The sequence below is a fragment of the Diabrotica undecimpunctata genome, chromosome 8, assembly GCF_040954645.1.
Source record: "Diabrotica undecimpunctata isolate CICGRU chromosome 8, icDiaUnde3, whole genome shotgun sequence".
NCBI classification, from domain to species: Eukaryota; Metazoa; Arthropoda; class Insecta; order Coleoptera; family Chrysomelidae; genus Diabrotica; species Diabrotica undecimpunctata.
In genome coordinates, this window is record NC_092810.1 from 110,733,018 (window position 1) to 110,740,133 (window position 7,116).

A 7,116-nucleotide genomic window follows, 5' to 3' on the forward strand; every position below is an offset into this window, starting at 1 on the left:
CAAAAGGGCTAAAACCCAGATCCAACATTTATATCCACCAAAGGTGACTGCCATAACCATGCTACCAGAGAAGTTTTTGATAATGTTCCAAAATCACATCATATGCCAGTAATAACAAGTACGGGCATTACTATTTCCATTATAAACTCAATTCCTCTGTCTAGATGCAACTTTCGTAAGGCAAACTGGGATAAGTATCAAGCCCAACGGGAAAATGTTATTAGACATATTGGGTCTAAGGTAGAAAACTACGAAAGATTTACCAAACTTAGCTGTGCAAAACACATTTTACGCGGTCTAACCAAATCCTACATTCCATGCTGAGCCAATTGAAATGAATGAAAAGACCTGTGCGATCAATACAAGCAAAACAGACTTAGGCGTAGGTGAACAACTCCTAGAGTCTCTGAATTCTGCAAGAACCACCAGGTGGAGGGAAACTCTCGAAAACCTTAACTTCATGTATAGTAGTCACACTGCCTGGAAGCTGCTCAGAAAACAGGAAACAGGCCTAACATGCTCATCAGGAAAGCCTGTTAATCATAAAGCAAATAGACCAAGGAACTTTTCAATGCACTAGACTTGATTTGAGTTGATAAAATATTTCCGAGTACATAAGACACACTTAAAACCCGAAAGTGATTTCTAGATTTCTTCAACTAGATAATGACAATGCAAAAGCTTCCTAAACTATTCAAACAAATTAAAGTCATCGCGATCCGCAAACCAGGCAAAGACACTTCACTACCAGAGAGTTACAGACACATTTTTGAGAGCATAATCTACGCAAGGCTTTTGGAATTTGTCAGCGGAAATATTTCCGTAGAACAAGCTGGATTTTTGCCAGGAAGGAACTGCAGTGATCAAGTTCTTTCTCTAACAACATTTATTGAAAATGGGTTCCAAAAGATATTAAAAATGGCAGTAGCTTTCATGGATCAAATTTGCTCCCACAATACAGTATGGAAAGAAGGCCTACTATTTCAATTGTATTAGATAATACCATGCCAATCATTCAATAACCTAGTAAATCAAATGCGGTGCGACAGATTATTTCAAATTAGTGTTAATGAGAAAACTAGCAAATACAAAAGTTTACAGAATGGCTTACCCCAAGGGTCGGTTGTATCACCGCTCTTGTTTTACAAGAGAGAAACATCGAGAATGGCCAAGCAACTCCAGAACGCGACCTAAATATTAATAAAACATATTTTAAAAATGTGGCCTTCATCCAAATCCTACAAAGACAGAAATTATAGCTTTTCATCTAAATAGCTGCGAAGTAAACTAAACATAGAAAGCCAAGGAATTATTCTAAAACATAAATTCAAACGCAAAATATCTCGGTGTAATACCAGATCGCACTCTAACTTTCAAGCTACCTTTACATAAAACTGCAGCTAAAGTTAAAATTCGCAACATTATTCACAAGCTTGGAAACACTTTTTGTTTAACAACAAACATATTTAAACACATTAGTCTATTTAACAGCCGAATATTGTGCTTCAGTCTGGCTAAACAGTCACCACACTAACGTTTTAGATGAAAAACTAAATTAAACCATGAGTGATATTACGGCGACCATAAAGAGTACGCCAACCTAATGGCTTCCAGTTTAAAGCAGCATTGTACTACCCAAAACACGACCAATACCAGAAATGTGAAAAGAATTCATCATTGCTAATAATTACCTACATTGATCAGCTATATCAGGGCCAATTGCGGCTAAGATCTTTAAACCCGCTAACAAGAACAGCTAACAACACTAAACAATTTCACAATCGATGAGCATTGGAAAGGCGAATGGAACGAAGAAACTAACAACGCACACCTAATAGAAAATCCCACAGTCAAACACAACGGTTTTTCTCTTCTACGTCGAGAATAGTATAATCTGAACAGAATCAGAGTAGGTCATGGGGTATGCAATAAATCACTTATCCAATGGGGCATTGCAGACAGCCTGCTATGTGACCGATGCAATGCTGCTGAACAAACATTCCACCACATTACCCAAGAATGTCCATCCACGCGATTCGAAAGTAGTTTAAACGAAATCTATGAACTAACTCCTGAGGCAATGGAATGGTACCACGATAGCAATATCCAGCTTTAATGTTTTTACCCATTTTATTATAATGTATTCTAATTTTTTTTGTATATTGGTGATTTCAGAGATTTACTTTAAAGTTGGTGATTTTAGAGATCTCAAGAATTTTGAAAAATACTATCTACTTCTTCAGCCTGTTTGCATCCACTCCAAGACAAAGGCCTCCCCATGAGTTCTCCACTTTTTCTGTTTTGTGCTATTTAATGCCAGTCTCTCCCTACTGTTCATCTAATGAACTTGAGCTACTACGACTATGCTCGCGTTGTCTCCAATGTACAATGTTTCTCGTCCATATTTCGTTGTTTTGTCGTGCCACGTCTCCTACCCAACTCCATTTCATTTGCGCAATTCTTTCAATCACATCTTCCACCTTCGTCCTACTTCGCACGTCCTCATTTAGTATATATTCTCTCAGAAAAACTTCTCATATAGCTCGTTCGATGGTCCTCTGTGTTGTTTTTAATTTATTGGCTGATAACTCTGTAAGTATTACGGTCTCCATTCCATAAATAATAACTGATAGAATACAACTGTTGAATACCTTGTTCATTAAATTTATTGTTATCTTTTTGTTTTTTAACACAACACTGAGTCTTCTTACTGCTGCGTAAGTCATTTGGATTCTTCTAGTTATGTCTGCTGTTTGATTATGTTTGGCTAGTTTGATCGTGTGACCTAGGTATATATACTCTTCGACATTTTCTATTCATTTCATTCAACTCTATTGTGATATTTTGATTTGACATAACTTTTGTTGTATTTAAATTCATTTTAAACCGATTTTCTCAGATTCTTGTTTAAGCTCCTTTAGCATGTAGAGTAGTTCCTCTGTACTGTATTGTTGCTTATGAGCACTATACCATAGAAAAATCTTAAAATGTAACTTTTTGAACAAATCTTCTAACGCAAGAGTAAATAATTTTGGAGAGATAGTGAAAAATAAATTTATCAAATTATGCATCCATGAATACGGGACATAAGAGCAAAACTTTACTGGTAGGAGAAAGAAGTATCATATGGGAATTGAAGAAAAGAGGAAAAAATACAAAAAATTCCTAATTTTTCAGAAAGTCAAGGATGAAGTAGCATATAAAAAAGCACAGACCAGGGTATGAAGGAAGATATACCAAAAAAATGAAACTGGTGAGAGAACTTGTGGCAAAATTAATTCATATCTTGGAGGGTGCAGGGGGCAGAAAGATGGAAACTGATTAAAACGTTACGATGTAATAATAAAAAGAAATTAGTGTCGCTAATAACAGTACATAAATGGAATGAGCATTTCAAGGAGTTCTTAAGTGAAAACACAGTAGAGTATTTTAACATAGTCGAAGTTCGAAATGTAATACACACAACGCAAAAGTCTAAGGATATTTTAATAATTTGACAATACCAATGACAGAAATTTCATGACCATATAAATTTGCTTGTACTATAATTGTCAATACAGACACTCACTTCATATCAAAAAAAAATTGTAAAACTGATAGGAATACGTGTTTTAAAATGGTTCTTATAAGAGATAAAAAAAATCGACATTTTTATGTTTTGTTTATTTTTAATTTTAGTCACTTTATACCATTCTTTCTTAATACGTGAGTTAAAGATATTGTTTTTTTACCATGCAACGACAACATTTAAGGTTGGACGAGATGAATAGAGCAGTGTTCCTCCTTCAAGCTGGTATGCAACAAACTTAAGTCGCTGCCCAGCTGGGTGTCTCCCAAAGCATCGTAAGTCGTTTGTGGCGTCGGTTTAGATACACGGGGAGTCCAGCCGAGAAACATCCAGGACGTGGTCGCTCTACAACCGTTGCTCAAGACCGATATTTAATTTTAAATGCCAGAAGGCAGCCAACAATCACAGCACCCGAGCTGGTTAATGAATTACAGCTTGCACATAATGTAACAATTAGCAGAAGTACTGTAAGGAATCGTCTTCATGAAGCCAATCTTCGTAGTCGGCGACCACTAAGATGTCCACCTCTATCTAGAGGCAATCACGCTGCAAGATTAACCTGGTGTCAAAAGTTTCAGAATTGGACTGGCAATGACTGGGCCACAGTTTTGTTTGGTAACGAGTCTAGATATGGATTTCATCCAGATTCTTGTCGGACAAGAGTTTGGAGATGACCCCGAAATAGAGAACGATTACGACATCTTCAAGAAGTGTATGCATACAGAGGTGGTACATTAATGATATGGGGCGGAATCATGATTGACCGAAGAACTGACCTTATTTTTCCACGTGGCTTTCTCACAAGACAGCAATATTTGGACACTATTCTTGAACCTGTTGTGCGCCCGTTTGCTGCTACTGTTGGGGAAAATTTTTACTTTATGCATGATAACGCTCGACCACATGTTGCGCATATTGTAACAAACTGGTTGGAAAACGAGGGTATTGATGTATTGCCGTAGCCAGCACAATCACCGTACTTGAATCCCATTAAGAATATATGGGACACGCTCCAACGAAGAATTACTCCACATATGGGTAATATTTACAATGAGTTTCAAGTAAAAGAGCTTTCATTTAAAAGAGAGAACAATGGACACAACTACCTCAAGCAGACACTAACAATGTGATTCGGAGGATGAACAGTAGATGTAGAGCTGTGATAAACCAACGTGGTGGTCATACTTTATTTTAAGTTTATATTTCGTATTTTTGACATTTTATGGTGGTATGTGAAACATGGGTGATTTGCAATATATTTTTATTTGCTTCAATTTTCTGTTTTTTTTTGCAATTTATGGTTTTTGACATTGAGAAAAACAATTTAAACTATAAATTTTGTATTACTTTTTAAGTTGAATACAGATAAACAAAATGCGGCTATTTATAAAAATATCCCTAGACTTTTGCGTTGTGTGTAACTTTGGTACTCAAAACTGAAATATTAGTGATTTCGGAGTGTAAAAATGTTGCGACTTAAAATCGCCACAACCCTTTTTAAAAAATAAAAACGAATGTCTTAATACTTTTATAGTATGTAGTCTGTATACTTTTAAAATAATGCTTTTGTTGTTCTCTTCATTTTCAATCTACAGGATAAGTTTAAAGTATGGAACTACTTAATTATCTCCGTATTGTGATGTGGTCGATAATATGGTGGTATTTACATTGTTGTCATATCTTTAGTTTTTTTGGAAATAAAACCAAAGGGGTGTTTGACCCCTTGGGTGTGATCAATCCGCTAATCGTACAGGGAAAACTTATTATGCAATAGCTATGGCAATCCCAAATATCCTGGGACACGCCCGTTTTCGATAATTCTACTTTGCAAAGTTGGAAAAAGTTTCTTTCTTTGTTATCTGACATTTTCAATATGTCTATTCCTAGATTTCTAATTGACAATAAAACCATATTTCCCGCTCCTTACATGTCAACCAGCCTATAGAGCCTTTGTGTACCTTGTTGTTAGCTATAATGATAATACTTTCTCTTCAAGATTAATTGCCGCAAAGTCCCGAGACAATCCATTAAAGCACAAACTTACAATTTCTAAATTAGAGCTGTGCTCTATGGAGCTACTTGCCATCCTATCTTCTCAGATTATACAAGTTTTGCATGATACTACCAAAATTGAGTCATGGGTTAAGAAGTCTGAGTTAGAGATATCTGCTTTTGTTAAAAAACGAGTCCTTACTGTTCGTGATAATAGTAGGAATACTACATGGCGACATATCAGATCTCCATTAAATCCCATCGATCATTTGTCGCGTGAAAATTTTTCATCTGATGTCCGGCAATTCTGGTTTCATGGTCCTCTCTTTTTGTCTCAAACCAATGATTTTGACTCCATTGATTCTTTTGAACTTCTAAATGAAGTACCTGAATGTATGCAAGTATCTTTTCCCATTACTGAATCGCCAGAAGAATTCTTTCTCCTTCTTGTGCCACTCCTATCGCAGATTGGAAATCATCAACGCTATGTTTACAGCTGACCTAAAGAGTTCACCATTATGGTACAGCCAAACCACTCTTTCAAATTACGCAACCATGACATTCTTCTGCGGCTTGGATTCCGTTTTCCTTCTATTTTTCCTTGCATTATATTTTGAAGTAATGCGTATTTATATCCTCTCATCAGGTGACCCAAATATTCGAGTTTTCTTCGGTTGATCGTCGACAAAATTTCTGGGTCTTTTCCTATCCTTCGCATTACATCAAAGTTTGTGACTCTTTCAATCCAACTTATCTTCAGCATTCGACGGTAGCACCACATCTCGAAACTTTCAATATTTTTTATGTTGTTTTGTTTGAGAGCCCAGGCCTCTACACCGTGTAATAGCGTGTTAAATTCGTAGCCCCTTAGCATTCTTAATCGTAGAGGGATGCTTATATCTCTGTTGCAGAAGAATTTCCTCATCTTTATGAAGGTGTCCCTGGCAATTTCGATACGTCTTTTTATTTCATTGTTTTCGTCTCCAGTTCCGTTTATTGAAGTCCCCAAGTATTTGTAACTTGATACTTTTTCAATTTGAATGCCGTTTATACTAATATGTGCTGGTTGTGTCATGTTCTTACTGAAGACCATATACTTGGTTTTTTTGATATTGATACTTATGCCATAATTGTTGCAGGCAATATTTATATTTGTAAGTAATCTTTGTCATTCTTCTACTGTTCTTGCAACTAGTACAGTGTCGTCTGCGTATTGAATATTATTTACAACCTCTCCATTGATTACGATTCCTTCGTTTGCTTGCAAAAGGTTTTCCTGGCAGATGCTTTCACTATAAACATTAAATAGCAGCGGTGACAAAATGCATGCCTGTCGTATTCCTCTAAGTATTTCTATTGCTTATGATATCTTATTTTCTATTTTAATGTTAGCTTGCAGTGTCCTTTCTTTCAAGAATGTCACTTAGCTTATCATGGCGTACTCTGTCAAACGCTTTTTCAAAATCGATAAAACATGCATGTACTTCCTGATTAACGTCTAGGCATCTTTGTGTAACAACATTCACACCTAAGAGAGCTTCTCGTGTGTTGCACGT